The sequence below is a fragment of the Siphateles boraxobius genome, unplaced genomic scaffold (assembly GCF_051911475.1).
Source record: "Siphateles boraxobius isolate OS27281-9 unplaced genomic scaffold, OSU_SipBor_1 31, whole genome shotgun sequence".
NCBI classification, from domain to species: Eukaryota; Metazoa; Chordata; class Actinopteri; order Cypriniformes; family Leuciscidae; genus Siphateles; species Siphateles boraxobius.
The window spans coordinates 17,763,799-17,784,855 of record NW_027508931.1 but is presented as its reverse complement, the minus strand read 5'-3'; the positions used below and the strand labels follow the sequence as shown (position 1 = coordinate 17,784,855).

General features: G+C 40.9%; 1 pseudogene; it reads right to left on the bottom strand.

Annotated features, from left to right (window-relative positions):
- Nucleotides 1-5,096: 5,096 nt before the first annotated feature.
- LOC143697090 (cyclic nucleotide-gated channel alpha-4-like) overlaps nucleotides 5,097-21,057 on the bottom strand; it is a 32,115-nt pseudogene continuing 16,154 nt past the window's right edge.

Below are 21,057 nucleotides of genomic sequence, written 5' to 3'. Positions count from 1 at the left end.
TTTATTGATGAGAGATGGGCTCGGGAACATAACATCCCCCTGGTGGACTTAAAGGGGAACACCACCGTCTTTGCCCTGGATGGTAGTATTCTCTCTAATGTTCACCGTGTCACCAGTCCGGTGAGTCTCACCGTCTCAGGAAACCATCAAGAGACTATTTCTTTTCTCATTTTTCAGTCCCCCTATACCCCCGTTGTGTTAGGACATCCCTGGCTAGTCCAGCATAGCCCTCATATTGACTGGGTCAAGAATACCATTTTGTCTTGGAGTCTTTCATGTCATGTTAATTGTTTAGTGTCTGCTATTCCTGTGGTTTCTTCTGTGTCTGTTTTTCAGGAGGAACCTGGTGATCTGTCTGGGGTCCCGGAGGAGTACCACGATTTGCGGGCGGTTTTCAGTCGTTCCCGGGCCGTTTCTCTACCGCCTCACCGCCCCTACGATTGTTGCATCGATCTCCTTCCTGGCACCACGCCGCCTCGCGGTAGATTGTATTCTCTCTCGGCGCCCGAACGAGAGGCTTTAGAGAAGTATCTCTCTGAATCCCTTGACGCTGGAATTATTGTTCCGTGCTCCTCGCCAGCTGGTGCTGGTTTCTTCTTTGTTAAGAAGAAGGATGGATCTTTGCGTCCTTGCATTGATTATCGGGGGTTGAACGACATAACGGTCAAGAACCGCTATCCCTTGCCCCTTATGTCGTCAGCTTTCGAGATCTTGCAGGGCGCAAAGATCTTTACTAAATTGGATTTGCGAAATGCTTACCATCTTGTTCGTATAAAGCAGGGAGACGAATGGAATACCGCGTTTAACACCCCTATAGGTCACTTTGAGTATCGCGTTCTTCCTTTTGGGCTGGTCAACGCTCCCGCTGTTTTTCAGGCGTTGGTCAACGACGTTTTGCGTGACATGTTAAATGTCTTTGTTTTCGTTTATCTGGACGACATCCTCATTTTCTCACCCTCACTCGAAGTACACGTTCAACACGTTCGTCGGGTTTTGCAACGTCTACTTGAGAACCGTCTCTTCGCTAAGTCTGAGAAGTGTGTGTTTCATTCTCAATCTGTCACCTTCGTTGGTTCGGTGTTCTCTGCTGAGGGAATCAGCATGGATCCCGAGAAGGTGCGGGCGGTCCTCGATTGGCCCGTTCCTAATTCTCGTGTTGCCCTCCAGCGATTTTTAGGTTTTGCTAATTTTTACAGACGATTTATTCGTAACTTCAGTCAGGTTGCCGCTCCTCTTTCTGCTCTCACCTCGACTAAGTCTCAGTTTGTTTGGTCAGAGATGGCACAAGATGCATTCGATCGACTCAAGAGGCTGTTCACCTCCGCGCCCATTTTGGTTACCCCTGATCCTGAGAGACAATTTATAGTCGAGGTCGACGCTTCCGATGTAGGGGTTGGGGCTATTTTGTCGCAGCGTTCTTCTCTTGATGACAAGGTTCACCCGTGCGCCTTCTTTTCCCATCGCCTTTCACCGGCAGAGCGCAATTATGATGTTGGTAACCGGGAGCTTTTGGCGGTTCGGTTAGCCTTGGGGGAGTGGCGGCACTGGTTAGAGTGGACCAGTATTCCGTTTATCGTTTGGACTGACCACCGTAACCTCGAATACATCCGCTCCGCCAAGAGACTTAACGCTCGTCAGGCCCGCTGGGCATTATTTTTTGGTCGTTTTGATTTTTCGATCTCTTTTAGGCCAGGTTCCAAGAACGTTAAGCCCGATGCCCTATCGCGGCTGTTCGGCTCCACAGAGGCAGCTTCGACCAAGGAGGTTATCTTACCCCAGCACTGCGTGGTCGGAGCTGCCGTCTGGGGAGTTGAGCAGACTGTTAAGAGGGCTCTCTCACTCGCTGTCAGACCTCCTCGTGCCCCGACAGGGACGTTATTTGTTCCTCCCACCGTTCGTTCATCCGTCCTCCAGTGGGGCCACGCCTCTAAGTTAGTCGCCCATCCTGGTGTTAAGGGTACCTTGGCCACTATTCGTCGGAGATTTTGGTGGCCCACTAGAGAACGTGACATACGTCAGTTTGTAGCTTCTTGTCCTGTCTGTGCCCAAACTAAGTCTAGCAATACCCCGCCTGCGGGTCTCCTCAGACCACTCCCTATTCCGTCACGCCCCTGGTCGCACATTGCTTTGGATTTCGTTACCGGTCTTCCTTCGTCCGCCGGTAACACGGTGATTCTTACTGTAGTCGACCGTTTTTCTAAGACTGCTCGTTTTATCCCGCTTCCTAAGCTTCCGTCCGCCCGAGAGACCGCCCAGATCATGGTAGATCACGTTTTTAAGATTCATGGTCTTCCTTCGGACATTGTGTCTGACAGAGGGCCCCAATTCGCCTCTCAGTTCTGGAGGGAGTTCTGCCGACTGATTGGGGCGTCCCCCAGTCTGTCGTCAGGATTTCATCCTCAGACCAATGGACAAGCCGAACGGACCAATCAGATTCTCGGCCGTATGTTGCGCAGCTTGACTTCACAGAGCCCTGCATCCTGGTGCGATCAGCTTGCTTGGGCCGAATATGCCTATAATTCGCTTCCTTCGTCCGCTACTGGGTTATCTCCGTTTGAGAGTTGTCTCGGTTACCAACCCCCACTTTTTGGTTCTCAAGAGTCTGAGACTTCCGTGCCTTCCGTTCAGGCTTTTATTCTTAGGTGCAAGCGTACTTGGAGGAGAGTGAGATCTGCGTTATGTCGTACTAGGGCGCGCACTCGTAGAGCTGCTAATCGTCGTCGGGTTAGGGCCCCTCGTTACGTTACGTTATGCCCCGTTTTGTTGGTCCTTTTGCTATTTTGAAGGTCCTTAGTCCGGCAGCGGTTAAGCTCAGATTGTCTCGTCAGTTACGTCGGGTGCACCCTGTTTTTCATGTGTCCTGTATCAAGCCTGTCATTTGAGCTCCCGCCCGTCCCGCCCTTTCGCCTCCGCCTCTCGACGAGGTGGATCCCATTTACAGAGTTCGCAAGCTGCTTGACGTTCGTCCTCGGGGGCGTGGCCACCAGTTCCTGGTGGACTGGGAGGGCTGTGGGCCTGAGGAGAGGCAGTGGATTCCGGCCCGGGACGTCCTGGACCGCTCGCTCATTGAGGATTTCTATCGGTCTCGCCAGACCTCTTCCTTGGGAGCGCCTGGTGGCGCTCGTTGAGGGAGGGGTACTGTCAGGATCTGGGTTACTTCTCTGCTCTTTCTCACTCTCATACCACCACTAGGGATGGGCGGATCGATCCTTAAGTATCGATATTTTCGATACTGCTTTTGTATCAAAAGGATCGATCCTCAAAAACAAGTATCGATACTATCTGTTTGTTTATTTTTTTATTACGTTTATTTTTTTTAATTTTTAAAATTAGTAGTACACCCTATTGTATATAAATACACTTAAAGCATAATGTCAATGGGAACTATATCTTCTTCCGCTGTATCACCGCGTTCGCTCACGTTACGTCTCCTTCCGCTGTATCACCGCGCGCGCACACTCTCACTCTCACTACCAGTCCAGCAGGAGCACATCAGCACACTCAGTCAGCGCAGAGTCCCGCAGACAGGTTTAAAAAGGTGTTCGAGTGCATGACTGCGATGAGTGAAAGAAAAAGAAGCGTAATTTGGAGTTATTTCACTCCAGTAAATACTGATGAAGCCTCGTGTGACATTTGTAAAAAAAAACATACGCCACTGTGGCAATACCACAAATTTGACAAAACATCTTAAAGCAAAACACCCTACAGAGCACGACGAAGTGCAGCTGAAGCGAGCAGAGGAGGTAACACAGACACGACCCCCATCTTTTGGCTCGAGGCAGAGTTCATTAGCAGAATGGTTTCAGAGAGGTCAACGTTATCCAGGTATCAAGTGGTGGTTAGATTATTTGAATACAAAAAGTCAAGTTATTTATAGCTATAGGCTACTTTGTACAATATATACTGTTTCAGATATGAAGATATTAATTACAGTATTTTATGTGGAGCAGAATATTAAACTGGATATTTTGCTTTAAACATTTTTCATTAGCTATATCTATTTCTGTTATCTGATAGGCTATCTGGTGGATATTCTTAATTAAATCATTTATATATTTATCATTTAAAAAATGTTTATTAAACAAATGACAGTTTAAATGTCCATTAATACGGGAGAGATTTACTATCATTATAAATTCTTAATGCCTGTAACACAGCTTTAAGAACATAATTTCTGTATTATATTTTATAGATGACTCGCAGAGAGCATCAGAAATTACAAGAGGGATAGGAGAGATGATTGCAAGGGACCTCCAGCCAATCTCACTTGTAGAAGACAGGGGATTTATTGCTCTTGTCAAGATTCTTGATCCACGTTACCAAATCCCTTCCCGGAAAAAGCTGATGGACTGTACAATTAACAATATGTATGGTGAATGTAAAGCCAACGTAATGACAACATTACAACATGCAAACCATGTCATTCTCACAACAGATATGTGGACCTCAAGGTCCACAGAGGCATATTTAACTGTGACCTGTCATTTTATTGACAACTGGCAAATGGAGAATTTTGTGCTAGAAACCTGCCATTTCAGTGTACAGCACACAGCTGACAATATTAGTGCAGAGCTGAAAAGAATAGCTGAAGAATGGGGCATAACTCAAAAGGTGCTTGCAGTTGTCACAGACAACAGTGCAAATATGGTTGCTGCAGTGCATAAGGCTGGGTGGATGCATTATCCATGTTTTGCCCACACATTAAACTTGGTGGTCAAAGATGCAATAAAGGCATCTCCGGAGACCGTTCATCTGCTGGAAAAATGCAGAAGCATTGTATCCTTTTTCCACCACAGCACAAAAGCCACAGAGAAGCTTAAACAGATACAAAATCAACTGAAAGTGGCAGAACATAAACTGATAATTTCAGTTGAAACCAGGTGGAATTCAGCTTTCTACATGTTGGAGAGGCTACATGAACAAATAGATCCAGTTACCACAGCCTCTGTTTACTTGGAAAGAGTGACCTGTGCTTTACAACTGAAGAGCGGTCTGTTATCCACCTAACCATTGAGGCCCTGAAACCTTTTGAGGAGGCAACACGTGAAGTATCAGCAGAAAAATACACTTCTGTCTCAAAGGTCATTCCCCTAGTATCACTGCTGCTTAGAGCATCTGCTGCCACTGAGCGTCAAGGAAGCTCTTTTGCCACAGAACTGGCACAGCAATGTCAGCGGAGATTCCGTGGAATTGAAACCATACACAGTCTTGGTGCCAGCACCTTTCTTGACATAAGGTTTAAGCACCTGGCATTTCGTGACAAGGATCATGTAGAAGCTGTAAAAAAGCGAGTCCTATCTGAAATGCGGGATGTCCACTTGGCGGCTGCACCACAAGCTACCTCAACATCTACCCTAAGGTCTGTGTCAGTACCTAGAGCAAACTCTGCATCATCAGAGACTCCTCCAATGACCCCATGTACTGCATCATCTACAGCTAAAGGAGGCATATGGGGGGATTTTGACTCACAGGTTCTATCAGCACAACAACAACAATCAGGAAGCACCGATTCCATAATTGAAATGCGTCGCTATGCAGAGGAAAAAGTACTTCCCCGAAACCAAGACCCATTAGTTTGGTGGAGAAATCACGAACAAACCTTCCCAGCTCTCAGCAAACTAGCAAAAAAATATCTTGGGGTCACTGCATCATCTGTCCCTTCTGAGAGAATTTTTTCCAAAGCAGGGGAGTTGATCAGTCAAAGAAGAAACAGACTAAAGGGGAAAAATGTCAACATTCTCTTGTTCCTTAACAAAAACCTTTTAAATCAGTTCTAAATCATTTAATGGTTTACTTATGCTGGCTGTGTATATCAGTACATGCACATATGAAGATTCCAACTTAAAATTCTGCCTGAAGTTCAGGTTCAAGTTTGACATTTAAATAATTTGAAGTGTTCTCAGCCTAACAGTCATCCCTGGTTTGATTTTCAGTGCATTCCAGTCTTTTATCAGGGGTTTATTTTATTTTATTTTTAAGCCGTAGAGTTTATCAGTCATAGAAAAAACAGGCTCAAGAGGAAAATGTTAATGTCAACTTGTTTCATCTCAAAAACCTATAAAGGGAAGAAATGTGGTAAAAGTGTTCAGTGTTTGTTAATAAACAGAAGCAAAACGTTTTCATGTCCATTTTATTTATTATTAATAATGTTGCTATCAAAATACTCTATAAAATCACTTACATAAAAATATTTCATAGAAGTATCGGTATCGGTATCGGCGATACTTGTCTTGAAAGTACTTGGTATCGGATCGAAAAGAAAATAACTGGTATCGCCCATCCCTAACCACCACACACACTCATTTACACACCCATTTCTCTCACTCTCCAGCGCACACACATACTGTCATGTTTCCGCTCTGCCTTCACCTGTTGATCATCAGTATCAGCGCTCTCGCTGCTGTCCGCTCACACCTGTGTCTTGTCTTGTCTAATTACTCAGTCTACTTCTAGTGTTTGTTCTCTCTGTTCTGTGTCGGATTATTGGGTGAGTACGTTCTCTCACTTTGTCAGTTAAAAGAGTCTTACCTATGTCTTGTCTTGTGTAGCAGTATTCGCCTTGTTGTCTCCTGCGACCTGCTTCGGTGAGATTCATCCGTTGTTCTCTCTGCTCAGCTGCCGGCTTCAAGGACCATTGACTCTGAGAGTATTGTCTGTTCTTCGTAATCTCTCCCGACAAAGTATCCACTGAGAAGCTGTCTATCTGGAGAGCACCTTTTTCTGTTCTAGTTCTGAGCTGTTATTCTTAAAGCTGATTTTGTTGGACATTAAAGACTTTGCATAAAATTTCCTTTGCTTTTGGATCCTTTTGTATCAACCCTGACAATTTCCTTTTTTGGCTTTGGTAACTATTTTCAAAAGGCAATTCAAACCTTATATAATGGGTGTTCTAGTTCTGTTAAATTGAAAACAGGCACATCAGAAAGATTTAGTATATCACGTGGTATTAGACAAGGCTTCCCGGTGTCTCCATTTTTGTTTCTCTTAGTTGCTCAGACAATGGCTACACATATAAAAATGTGCCAACTTGCAGATGACACAGCCATCTTTTTAAGTGACCGTAACCAAATTGGGACTGCAGTAAATAGTATCAAAACATTTAGTGATGTATCATGATTGGTAATGAACATTAATAAATCAGTTTTGTTCCCCCTCAAAAATTGCAATCTGGCCAGTATGATGGAATACCAATTAATGAAAAAGTGACATATCTTGGAATTGTACTTTGTAAAAATATAGAGGAACGTCATAAGTTAATTTTCGAAGCAATTGTTAAAAAAATACAATCTAAATTCATGGTTAATGAGAGACGTGTCTCTATTTGGCAGGGTATTAACTTCAAAGGCAGAAGGTATATCACGCTCCCTATATGTTGCCTTATCGCTGGATATCCCAAAAAATACAATTAAAGAATTGGATACAATACTGTATGATTATATCTGGAGGAAAAAAAAAACATTATCTCAAAAAAGATGTTATCACAGGATGTAGAGACCAAGGTGGTCTGGAAGTGTTGGATTTTCATACTATAAACAATACTTTTCAAATCAAATGGATTATAGAATTCTTGAAAAGCCCTGACAGCTTCTGGAACGCTTTTCCATCGTATTTGTTCAATAGTCTTGGTGGCATACATTTTCTACTGAAATGTAATTTTTCTATTGATAAAATTCCCTTGAAATTAGCTGACTTCCACAAACAAGCTCTTCTATCTTGGACATTGATTTATAAACACACTTTAGTCCACATAGATACTTAATTTGGAATAACAAAGAAATCCTTTATAAAGGGAAGTCTCTGTTTTGCCGGCCATGGTTTGATAGAGGAATTCTGTTGGTAGGACAGTTAGTGAAAAAAGATGGTTTGCTAATGTCATTTTCAGAATTTCTTCTAAATTTTAACTTCCCAGTGACACCAAAAGAATACGCAGTTGTATTTGATGCAATCCCTTCAGGTTTTTGCCAATCTAATAAGGAGACTATTTTGTATTTATTTTATCACTGTATGTACACAAACAAATTTTGGTCTGATTTGGAAGAATATATAATCACAAAATTGAATGTAAACATCAGAATCAATATTTTTGATGTCATGTTATACTTAGATTTTTGTGGTTTGTCCAAAAAATAAATTTTTGTTATTCAACTGTTTATTATCCTTGGAAAATACCATATTCACAAATGTAAACGGTCTAATTCACAACCTTGTTTTAAGGCATTTCATCTGGACTTTAAATCATATTACAAAACAATAGAAAACATGCAAAACATGAAGGCTACAAGAACATTTCATCTCTTGAAGGAACTGCATAATTTTTAATTTTTCCCCTTCTATAATTATATTAATTTATTTGTTATTACTCTGGTCTGTACACTGTACAATTTAATTTTAGTTGAACAGATTACAGTATTTGTAGTGTTCTCTGTACATATTGTCCTGTGTATTGTTCATAATAAAAAAATAATAAAAAATAAAAAAATCAATCGCAGATCTACAGAACATGTGTGCAAAGACGTGCAATGCATTTTTGTGTTTTTTTTTTGTAAACGCATATTACGCAATTTGTACAGACTCATTAGAGGGTGAAAACAGCGCAACATGAGCATGTTGGAGGCTTGATCTGAACATGTTACATCTCTGGTTTTGTATGCAAAAAGAAGGATTGAGCTAGCCACTTGGATTCAGTTTCTATAGGCTCTTAAACAGACACACGCAAACGGGAGCGGTCTTAGAGGGTTAAATGGTCCTATGCTATGTCCTCTGATTTACAGACGCCCTTAATGCAATAAGGATTTTATTCAACAATTTTCTGATTTTCTCTCTGATCTGGTGACTCGAGCTGATAGACTATTGATTCTTGGGGATTTTAACATTCATCTCTGCTGCCCTTCTAAAACATTGGTCAAAGAATTTGTAACTATTCTAGAGTCTTTGAACTTTGTACAATCTGTATGTGGTCCAACTCACAATTTGGGTCACACACTAGATTTGGTACTGTCTCGTGGTGTTTTGATTTCAAATCTGGAGGTTATTGATGCATGTGTGTCTGACCATTTTCCTATTTTGTTTGAATCGGAGTGCTTTCTCCCGTCTTCTATTTGCCCTCAGCCTTCATGTCTCTCTCGAGCTATTCATTCAAACATTGCAAAATTGTTTTCTGAACATTTTTCTGAACATTTTAATTTTCTAAATGAAACAGATACTGAATGCTTGACTGAGATATTTTATAAAGCATCCTCTATATCTATGGACGCTGTTGCTCTGCTTAAGCGTAAAAAGATGAAGGTTGTTGGTCAGCCGTGGTTAAATGATGTCACCCGCGCTTTCAGACAAGAGTGTCGAAAAGCGGAGCGAAAGTGGAAAAAAGATAGGCTACAGGTTTCTTTTGACATTTTAAAATCATGTCTGTTCCACTATCAAACGGCAGTAAAGGTGGCAAAATCGAATTTCTTTTCTCAATTAATTTCTGATAACGCAAAGCGACCAAAAGTCCTGTTTGATACGATTGACTCCATTCTAAACCCGACTATGAATATTTTATCTGAGGCCTCTTTTGAGCTTTGTGAAGATTTTTTAAAACATTTCACTCAAAAAATTGATGATATTAGAAGCTCCATTGTTCCCTCTGAACCCTGTCATTTGCAACTGCCCTGTCCTATGAGTTGCCTGTCAAACTTTAAACCTGTCTCTCCAACTCAGCTAGCTGATATAATCTCTACTATGAAGTGTTCTGGTTCTAAATTAGATATTATCCCGGCTCTTCTTTTTAAGGATGTTTTTTCTACCATTAGTCATACGGTAACCGCTATCATAAGCAGCTCTTTAGCCAAAGGTGTCGTTCCAGCTCGTTTTAAACATGCAATTGTGCATCCTATGTTGAAAAAAACCTCAACTTGATCCAGAAATGTGCAGTAATTATCGACCGATCTCTAAACTGCCTTTTATCTCTAAGCTTTTAGAGAAAGTCGTTTTTTCACAGCTCCAGTTTTATTTGAATTCTTTTCATATTTTGGACATGTTCCAATCTGGCTTTAGGTCAATACATAGCACTGAGTCAGCTTTGTTGAGGGTAACGCATGATATCTTGCTTGCTTTAGATTCAGGCTCTTGTGTTGTGCTGGTTTTGTTAGACCTGAGCGCTGCATTTGATACCATCGACCACCACATTCTTCTTGAACGGCTAGAATATATGGTGGGTGTCAAGGGCACTGTATTACAATGGTTTGCTTCCTACGTCGAAAAGAGGACTTTTTCTGTAAATTTAGGAAATTGTTCCTCGTCATCTGCGCCTGTTTTATTTGGTGTGCCCCAGGGATCTATCTTGGGACCTTTATTGTTTTCCCTTTATATGCTCCCCTTGGCCCTCATTTTTCAGAAGTATAACATTTCATATCACTGCTATGCAGATGATTCTCAGCTTCACCTTCTAGTAAGGCTTGACAACACTGCTTCATTTGATGTGTTATTGGAATGTGTAGATGATATTAAGAGGTGGATGACAAATAATTTTCTGCAGTTAAATGAGGATAAAACAGAGGTTTTAATTCTGGGTTGTCCGGCAGATTCCACTCCTGCTCTGAAAGCCCAGTTAGGTCCTCTTTCAACAAAAGTATGCAAACAAATCAAAAACCTTGGAGTGATCTTTGACTCTTCACTATTTTTCGACAAACAAATTAGTGCTGTTATTAGAGGAAGCTTTTTCCATTTAAGATCAATTGCAAAGTTGAAGAATGTTCTGTCAAGCAAAGATTTAGAAGTTGCAATTCATGCATTTGTAACATCACGATTAGACTATTGCAACTCTCTTTATTGTGGTCTTCCTCAATCTACACTATCGCGATTAAAACATTTTCAAAATGCGGCTGCAAGACTTTTGACTGGGTCTAAAAAGAGCAGGCACGGATTAACGCACGGGCCTACTGGGCACTTGCCCAGGGCACTGGGCCAGCAGGGGGCCCTGTAAAATGTACTGTCTATTCTTTTCAAATAATTATTTTTATTTATTTTATTTTTCAGTAAAATTGTGTTAAATGTTGAGGAATAATGTGATTTTTTTGCAGTTACAAAGTATTAACTAGTAAATAAATCAAATAAATAATTTTAATGTAACGTGCGCTGTTGAGAAGGACATCTAGAGACGAGTGAAAAGCATTGCGTAATATAAAAGTCACGCTTAGAAGACGGTTACTCAAAAACCAAAACAAAAATGAGTTTAAAACAACAACCAAGTGGATCAATGAAAAGAAAGCGCAAAAAGGACAAAGAAGCAAGAGAAGCTCAATTACTACAAAAGCTACCAACAATCTCCAGCTTTTTTAAAAATGCAAACACTGTTGATGCTAACAACAACGTTTCTGCTGCTTCAAGTGAAGATGGCGCTAGCACAACTAACCGTGATAGCAGTGATTACTACAACCCGCCGGCGCCGCTACAGCCACCGTCAACATCACCATCACAATGTCAGGATGATCACACTAAGACAGATGATGATGACCCCCTGTTTTGGGACACAAACAATGACCCCCCATTGTGGGGCGATATAAAAGGGGATTCGGTGAGAAGTATTCTTATTAACAGAGGGGTTGCCGCTTTCCATAACCGAAGCTCAAAATATACTTCTTCCTTAAGGGATAGCGGTCTGGGTGGCAAGACTCGCTCCCTTACAAATGATTTATTAAACACTCACTTACCAAACGGCCAGATTGTGTCACGAGAGTGGCTTTTATACTCTCCATCAACGGGACAGGTGTTCTGCTATTCTTGCAAACTTTTCTCGTCCAAAAGACACGCCTTTACAGATGGATTCAGTGACTGAAAGCACCCAGAACGGATTTTTGAACATGAGAGGAGCCCAGGCCATATGTCCTGTATGCTAGCCTTATTACATAGATCTAAAAGCACTCAGGCGATTGACTCACCTCTGGTCAAACAAATTGCTGGAGAGAGGGAATACTGGAAAGAGGTACTGAAACGTGTGGTGGCAGTAATACAATTTTTAGCCGAAAGAGGACTGGCTTTCGGGGGGAGGATGAACTCCTAGGTTCGCCTCACAATGGAAACTATCTAGGAATTTTAGAGCTGATATCTCAGTTTGACCCGTTTCTATCTGAGCATATTAAAACACGCGGGCAAAAAGGAAGGGGAACTGTATCTTATTTGTCATCAAGTATATGTGAGGAGTTTATTGATGTATTGGGAGAAAAAAATAAACAAGTAATCGCGAATGAATTAAAGGATGCCAAATATTTTTCAGTAATCGTTGATTCAACACCAGATTTGTCCCACACAGACCAGTTAACATTCATCTTCAGATTCGTCAATGAGAAAGGGAATGTACTAGAACGATTCATAGCTCATGAGCCCATTTCATGTCACACAGGTGAGAGTTTGTGTGATTACGTCATTAAAATGGTAAACAACCTTGGCTTGGACATATTAAACTGTAGAGGCCAATCGTACGATAATGCGAGTAATATGTCGGGCAGATACAATGGACTGCAGGCTCACTTAAAACGGATAAATCCATTGATCCATTAAATACCTTGTGCTGCTCACTCATTGAATTTAGTAGGTGTAAACAGTATACACAGCAGTCCAGATGTCAAACAGTACTTTAGTCTACTACAGTCGTTGTATTCATTTTGTTCTGCATCTACTCGCCGATGGGCAAAAGTGTTCGAAAAGACAAACTTAAAACTTAAGCATTTGTCTAATACTCGGTGGAGCTGTAGGGCTGATTCGGCCCAAGCTCTCTGTCAAAATTATATTAATATAAGAGAAGCCTTGAACAGCATAGCTGCAGATGAGAACGAAAAAAGGGAAACACGCAACGAAGCATCGGGACTGCGCGCAAAGATGGACAAACTGGAAACTGCATTCATGGCGCAGTTCTGGAATACTAAACTCGAACGATTCAACGTGACCAGTTTATGTCTACAAAAAAATGATATGGACCTTCGAACAGCGATGTGACTGCTTGAATCATTGCGTGAGTTTGTATCAGCTCAGCGAGAACTATTTGAACACTTTGAGAGGAGTGCTTTAAGTGTGACAGGTGTATGTCAGTCTTATAAGCATGAAGTTCAACGCATCAAGAAAAGAAAAACATTTGCTGATGAGACCACAGATGGGGATGCAGGCCTTAGTGGAAGCCGTAAATTTCAAGTGGACACATTTAATACTACCATTGACAATCTTGTCAACTGCCTTGATCACAGAATAGATGCCTATAAACACACGAATAGTCTCTTTGGTGTTCTATTCGTGCCATACTCAGAATCTGACAGCAAAATTATAACAGGAGCCCATAACCTTTCTGAAGGTTACCCTGATGACTTGAACAGCTGTCTTGCTGATGAGCTGATTCAGTTCAGATCGTTCATTTCAATGGAGCCGGACAGATCACCATCAAAAATGCTGAAAACAATTATTGATTATGGACTGCCTTCGGTTTTCCCCAATGTTTATGTTGCCCTAAAACTTTTCCTCACCCTGCCCGTCAGCAACTGTGAAGGAGAACGTTCATTTTCTCTAATGGCAAGAGTAAAAAACGAACTAAGAAGCGAAATGTGTCAAGGACGTCTAAATTCACTGTCTTTAATGGCCATTGAATGCGATCTTGTGAGGGAATTGGATTTTGATGATGTTGTGGAGGCCTTTTCTCTGAGGAAATCGAGAAAGATACCCCTCAGCTAGGTAAATTTAAACCGACTTTTTTTGTTCTAAGCTAAATGCCTGTGGTGAATGACAGTTACACATGAAATGTAATGAAATGTCTGCTAAATGTAGAAATGTAAATTATTATGGAATTTTCTCCTGTGATATGATTTGGAGAGGTCAGAAGCTTTTTGACTGAGTATGTTGTACAGTATGTTGTATGTTGATAGATACTGGTGAGATATAAATAAACCAATTTGTGAGGCCCATTTGGGGCCCATTTTATATACTGTAATATATATATATATATTTATATCTTCATTAACTAGATGTAGGCCTAAAATTATACAAAATTCAAAAAGTAGTCAAAACGCAGAATATCTAACAGAACATAGGCTAAGTTGTTTATGTTCTACAATAGTAGCCTATGGGCTTATTTTTTTAATGAAATGTCAATCTTCATCTTTATAACAGAAGATTAAATGCAATGCAACAATCTTTAAGATACAGTAAATCTTCAAATGTGTAACGGATTGTCACCTTAAAAAGTGTCTTTTGTGGCGGAACAAGCAAATACTATATAGCATCTTAATTTAATCTTTGTTTTATTACTTTATTAATAATTAGTATCATTAACTAATTGTTAACTCAACTAACTCAACAACCTGGATACGTAGCCTACTAATTAAATGAATGTAAATTAGCCTAAATGCATTTATTAGAATTGCCATTGACTAAAGGTTTTTCTAGTCGACTAGTAGTCATTCATTTAAGCAATTAGGCCTAGTCGACTAATCTCGCACGTTAATATTAATTTCTGCTTAAATACTGAGTGCATGGAGGCATATAGCCTATTCCGCGCTCAAGCAAGCGCATGCATAAATATTGCCGCAAAGCACCGGCAAAAGCAGGCTAATGATAATATATGTCTGGAAAAAAAAAACTAGCCATTTTTATTGTTCAATAATAAAAAATATATATTCATCATGTCTGTGAGGCTAAACACTGTGTTTCAGTCCTTTTCATGTTTAACAAATCAAATCATGCATTTTCTACATACCGCGAGTAAGCGCTGCACCAGTTCGAAAAAGGTAAAAGCATAACGAGCGTAACGAGAGAGTGGCCCCACACTAAGGGGGATGCAGAGATGTTGCCGCGTCTGTAATTATTAACATTTTTAATTGTTTAAATGATCAGCCTTAGGGGGTTCCCTTAAAATGCCTGGCTTGCCTGCCCTATTGCGGCGCCTGTGCATACAGGTGCAACACTGTTGTCCAAAACATTGGTGAAGAGACATCCGTGCCCAGGGCACATCATCGCCATAATCCGTCCTTGATAAAGAGGGATCATATTTCTCCTGTTTTGGCATCCCTTCACTGGCTTCCCATTAAGTTTAGAGTTGATTTTAAGATCCTTATGTTTGTATATAAGGCATTGTCTGGCTGTGGACTAAGGTACATTTGTGATCTTATTGTGCCATACTGTCCTGCTAGGGCACTTAGATTCAAATCACTTGCTTTTAAATGTGTCACGATGTCGCTACAAATTAAAGGGTGATCGGGCTTTTTCTGTCGCTGGGCCTAAGCTTTGGAATGCTCTTCCTTATCATGTGAGGTCTGCTCCTTCATTGGATATTTTTAGATCTACTCTGAAAACACATTTTTACTCTTTAGCCTTTGGAAACTTGTAATTGTTGTTTGTATAGCGTAGTTCTGCTATGCACTATGTACAGCACTTTGGATCAATTTGTATTGTGTTAAATGTGCTATATAAATAAAGGTTGTTATCAAAATTTTTTTTTGTTGGATATTGAAATTGAAAATGGTTCTTCCATACCATAACACTGCACTTAGATATGTGTGAATTTCCCACACCAGGAGTAATAATTTATATAGTTCTATTTTATTTAATTGGTTCAAAAAATGTTCTATGTAAAATGTTATATTAAAGAAAAGATCGAAAATAAATATTTGTGTTTGCTGTAAAGTGGTTAGAAAAAATTAAATCGGAATCGGCTAAAATTTGTATCGGCAGGCCAAACTCATGAAAAATCGGAAATCGGAATTGGCCTAGAAAATTGTAATCGGTGCATCTCTAATTCAAACGCCTTGCTCGAACACAAAGGGTTGTAAAATCTCCCTCCAAAGAGACAACTTCTTATTGGCTCACACACCTTCAGAGGGTGTGACATCTTCATGCTTTAAGATCACAAGACCAGCCCCCGCTCTAGCTCTTAGTCCTTTTTCTGAAATCCTGATGTGAAGATGATGCTGAATTAGAAGTGTTCTAAGGATCCCCAAGCTTGTGCCAGGCTGCGGCCTTGTCTTTCCATTAAACAAAGATCCTCTGACTTCAACTGGTTCTTTCTCATCAAGACAACATCATCAAAGATTAACTGGAGTCTCAACAAATTGCATCAGGACAGTTTAATTCAAATGGGTGAGACATGTACTTAGTCTCATTGTTCAATACATTAATTATCCTTACACTTTTTTTAAAAGGGTGTCTTAGAAATAAACTGATGGTTTGCTGAAGGCTGTTGATCTGTTGAATTTCAAACAATGCTATAACTTCTTGCTTTCCTGTATTCTGCTTCGGCTCTCTTTCCCTTGGAAAACTGTATGCATGTATGTATGTGTATTTTAGAGTAGTTTAAATGTTTAGTCTAGCTCAGAGGTCGGCAACCCGCGGCTCTTAAGCGCCCCCCTAGTGGCTCCCTGGAGCTTTTTCAAAAATATGAAAATGGAAAAAATATTTTTGTTTTAATATAATTTCTGTAGGAGGAAAAACATGACAAACATTCTTAAAGTTTTATAAATATTATATTTATATATTTATAAATAAATATTTAATTTCAACATTTCTGTCAAAGAAGAATTCCATGTGCTGCATGAGCATTTGCACACACACGTAAGGTCTCTCCCTCTCTGCCGTACGCGCGCTACACGGTTTGCAGCTCGCGAGCTGTAGATTCCGGGAGATTTGAACTAATTTGCGGGCATCAGGGAGCCGCTATAATATGCGGGAGACTCCTGGAACTTCCGGGAGACTTGGGATGTCTGCGGCCATTACTGGGCTGCTTTTATGTTTTTAGTGTGTTTTACACTGTTTTAATGCATGTTTTATGGATGTTTTAAATACTTTTCCAGTTCGTTTCAAAAGGCTGCTGTTTTATTGCACTCTGTCTGTTGCCCAGATAAGGGGGAAAAGAGAAGAGTATTGTATCGTATTATTGAGGATTGAAGAGGACTGCATTTTATTTCCATGGGGAGGTCTGAAATTACAGGAGACCATGCACGATGCACATTTTGTTGTTTTTTCGAATACTAAAGTAAAAGTGACATCAAAAATCTGATTTCTTTATTGTATTTCTTTAATTTCATCAATGCAACGAAACATAATACATTAACATTATAATGGAAGTTAAACTTAAAGCACCATCGTACAGCAGCGTAGTCACGTGGTGCGTCATTCTCTCCAGGATTCGCTGCAGGGAAAATAAACATTTAATCATGAATGCTCATTATGTATGTGTAGCCTACTTATAATTTTGACACTAGGGGGCTAATATAACACTTACAGCATGTGTTGCCTTCATTATAAGGCTTATATAAGGCTTTTAATTTTTTGCGGCTCCAGACAGAATTTTTTTTTTTTTGGGGCCAATATGGCTCTTTCAACAAATTGTGTTGCCGACCCCTGGTCTAGCTACTAAAACCTTGTTCATGTCAAATGTAAAGTTGTCTGTGTCTCAAGCTCATATCCGGAGTCACAAATCATATCGATCTTAAAGGACAAGTTCGGTATTTTACACTTAAAGCCCTGTTTTAAGATCGTTTCTGATTAAATAGAACGGTTAAGATTGAAATTTGGACAAATGCTGCTGCCCCCCCCTCCCCACACACACAATGGTTTTGTCATGAATCAGACCGCTGTGGCTCTCTCTGATGGCCACCGGAGGGCACCTTCACCTGAGTATTGACTTTCCCGGACTCCATTTCCCATGCACCCCGTTCAGAGACTAATCACCTGCACAGGTGTTTTCCATTATCCGCTCTACTTAAGCAGCACTCACTCTCATACTCATTGCGAAGTCTTGTTTTGCTCTGGCTGACATTTCTAAGCGTTTACCCTGACATTCTGTGACCCTTCTGTGTATGATCTTGGATTGTTTTACCACTGTTGATTCTCCTCCGCCTGCCCTTGTGATCTTGCTCTCTGGAACCTTGACTGCTTTGCTGCCTGCCCTGACCCTTGCCTGGTATTGTTTCTGTTTCTGCTCAGCCTCTGACATCTCTACCACTGTTGTTTGACTCTTGCCTGTACGACCATGATCTTGATTATTAAAGATATCTGCAAATGGATCCACATGCTTCCGACCCCCCTACAGGTTTCATAGGGGCTCTGGAAGAATCATTCATAAAACGCATTAAACTTTAGTTTACAAAGACGTGGAACTCACCGAGTGGTCTGGGGTGTTCACTGATACGCTCACACAAAAATCGCTGCAAAAGATGCTTTCCAACCGGTGTTTTACCATTCGTTATAAACGGGGTGAAAAGGCTGCAGGTGGTCAGAGCAGAAACAGTGGCCAACTGCCTTCCACCAAACAGGAAGCTGATCTCAGCAGAAACATAAAACTTCTGAAAATGGTGAGTATGAGGCTGGTTGTTTAAAACGCATTGGAGTTTCACAGCAAAGATTATCTGACTGACCATCTGATCAATACTGCACACAAAACTGGGAAAACAATTTCTTGATCTGGCAAGCTCTGTAATTGAATTTTGAGCATTTTTGAGCGTGAAACTCATGTAATTAACGCTGTTCTCACGCTCACACCACACATCTGTTTTTCTCATGCAGTGAAAAACATTGCGGAATAAAGAGTACACTGACAACGTGGCAATAGACAAGAGGTTCCTTTTCCTTCAGCTTTTCCACCATCGAGCCGAACCGTTCTAAGAACGGTAAGTAATGGTTCCAGTTATATTTCCACTTGAGCCTAGTACGACGTGGAGTGATTATAAACCATTCTCGGGAAGAATGCGTGTAGTTACGTTGCCACTCAGGATTGGTCACTTGTCTGTTGCCTGGCTACCAGTTTCTCTGTAGCTGGCTTAGCGCGCTATTTGAGTGACGTAAACACAAATTAATAATACAATTAAAATAAATATCTGATCATCCTCCATAACACGGTTGCTATTTAAATCAAAAGTTGTAGTTATTTAAAGTTTAAACCCTAGCTCTAAGTGGGCATGTTTTGATGTCCACATGTTCTTGTTTTAGAAATACAGTGGTTGCATATTTAAGATAAATGGACATTTGAATAAAGCAGGCATTTGTTTCGCTTAGGTCAAGTTTTTATTACCACCAAAAATATCAGATTACTCAATTAAGTCAAAATAATCGACAGATTACCAAAATAATCGCTAGTGACGATACTAGATTAGTTACAAAATTGTATAAAATTTACAAATCGTGAACAAAATATCGTGTATCATCTCATGAGTTTAGTGTGTGTCATATATATATAAAATAAATCAGGCAGCTGAGACTAATATATGCAAAATGTTATACATTTTTTTGCCCAGCTCTTTATATAAGGTTGTGTATATATAAGCATGTCCAACTTTATTCGCATTCATAACGTATCAACTCAGTGTATACAAATCTCAACTGCTTGATTGCTTGTATTGTTGCAAAATGTAAACTATATTATCGCCCAGCTCTAAACTAAAAAAATGTGACTGTAAGGCATCAAGAAATTAAGGTATTATAAACATTAACATGATTTTCTGTAAAGCTGCTTTGAAACTGTGTATTTGAAAAGCACTAAATTTGACTTGAATAGCACTGCAATGTGGACCAGACTTTATGCCGTAACTCTACACGAAACTGAATCACACAACAGTAAGTTTCTCATACATCACCTCCAAAAGTGATCTCCATCACACAGTTCCATTTGGAAAGCCTCTTTCTTCACAAGCACCCGTCCATAGTCGATGAAGAACATATTGTCAGGTTGAGCATTCTGATGAATGATGATGTCACCTGCATTGATGAAGTTGGACAATGAGTTCTTCAAGATGGCTTCAGTGAATTCTTTGTTTAGCGTCATAAACATGCTTTTGTTCATCAGGTTGGAGCATACTTCTGCCATAATATCCTTTGAAACATAAAACATAGCACTATTAAAAATTATTTATATAAAAAAATGCTGTTTGAGTCAAATTATTTGTTTGGTGTTTGAATGAATGTTTGAACAGCAGAAGGAAATGGGAAATGTTTTTCTTACTAGGTACTACTAAGAGCAAGTAGTGTAGTGGCAGATTTAAGTGCTCTGGTTCTGGTCTGCAGATTTAAGAGTTCTCTAATTCAGGTTCCAAAGAAAATCTTTCAGAGTCGAAGTTCCAGGTCTCAGAAGAGATGCCAGCTGGCCATCTGATCTTACAGTGGACAACATTGGGTCATATACCTTTTTCTTATCGTTGGTACCCAATGAGCATCTGTATTAATATCTTTTTACACAATGGCCATCTGTATTATCTGTTCCCTTTCGTTGTCACTCCGAGTTACGTCGGATGACGACGAATGGGGTTTCGCTTAGAAAGCCTATCAACTTCGAGTATTACAAAACGAGCCAATGGCAAAGAAATGCCATGGGTCTGCGGAATTTGCATGACGTAACTCCGCCCCACCTCGTGGGTATAAAAGGAGGACGCCAGCAACAGGCAGATATGTTTTCGCTTCGGAGCCAAGTGTAATTCTTCACTCCTTAAGCTATCTCTGATTGTCAGCTTCTTACGAGACGAGCAACTCTCCAGTGTTGGTGTGACAGCGATCTCCCGGCGAGTGCACACTTCCTGCTTATCTGAGCGTGGTTTGCCAGCGAGTGTGTTCTCCGCGGGCGCTTCAGCACTGAGTTTCTCTCACAAAAAGAGCTTGCACGCGGCACGTCTTTTTAAAGATGCCTCGCCCGTGCACTTCTGGTTGCGGTCGACTGGTGTCTGACTCTGATGGGCACGAGCGCTGCTTGGTGTGTTTGGGCTTTGATCACGCTAAAGCAGCGCTCTTGGATGAGTCATGTTCTTTCTGTGGGAACATGACCATCGCAACACTTAGATCGAGACTCAAGGATCTCGCAAGAGTGAGAGTCCCCTCATCCACACCCCGATCTAGCGCCTCCTCGAGAGGCTCTACTTCGGCTGGTTGCCAGGGTGATCTGAGGGTGACTGTGTGGAACAAAGCGCCGACTATGTGTCCGTGCCCCGCAGCACCTTCTCCAGTGTTGCAACCCGCGAGCGTTCAGGGAATCCTCGCGGGACCGTCCTTTGAGGTCCCGCGGGTGTCCTTTGGCGCTCCAGAGGAAGATGCGATGTCAATCGCAGCATCACTAGGCGG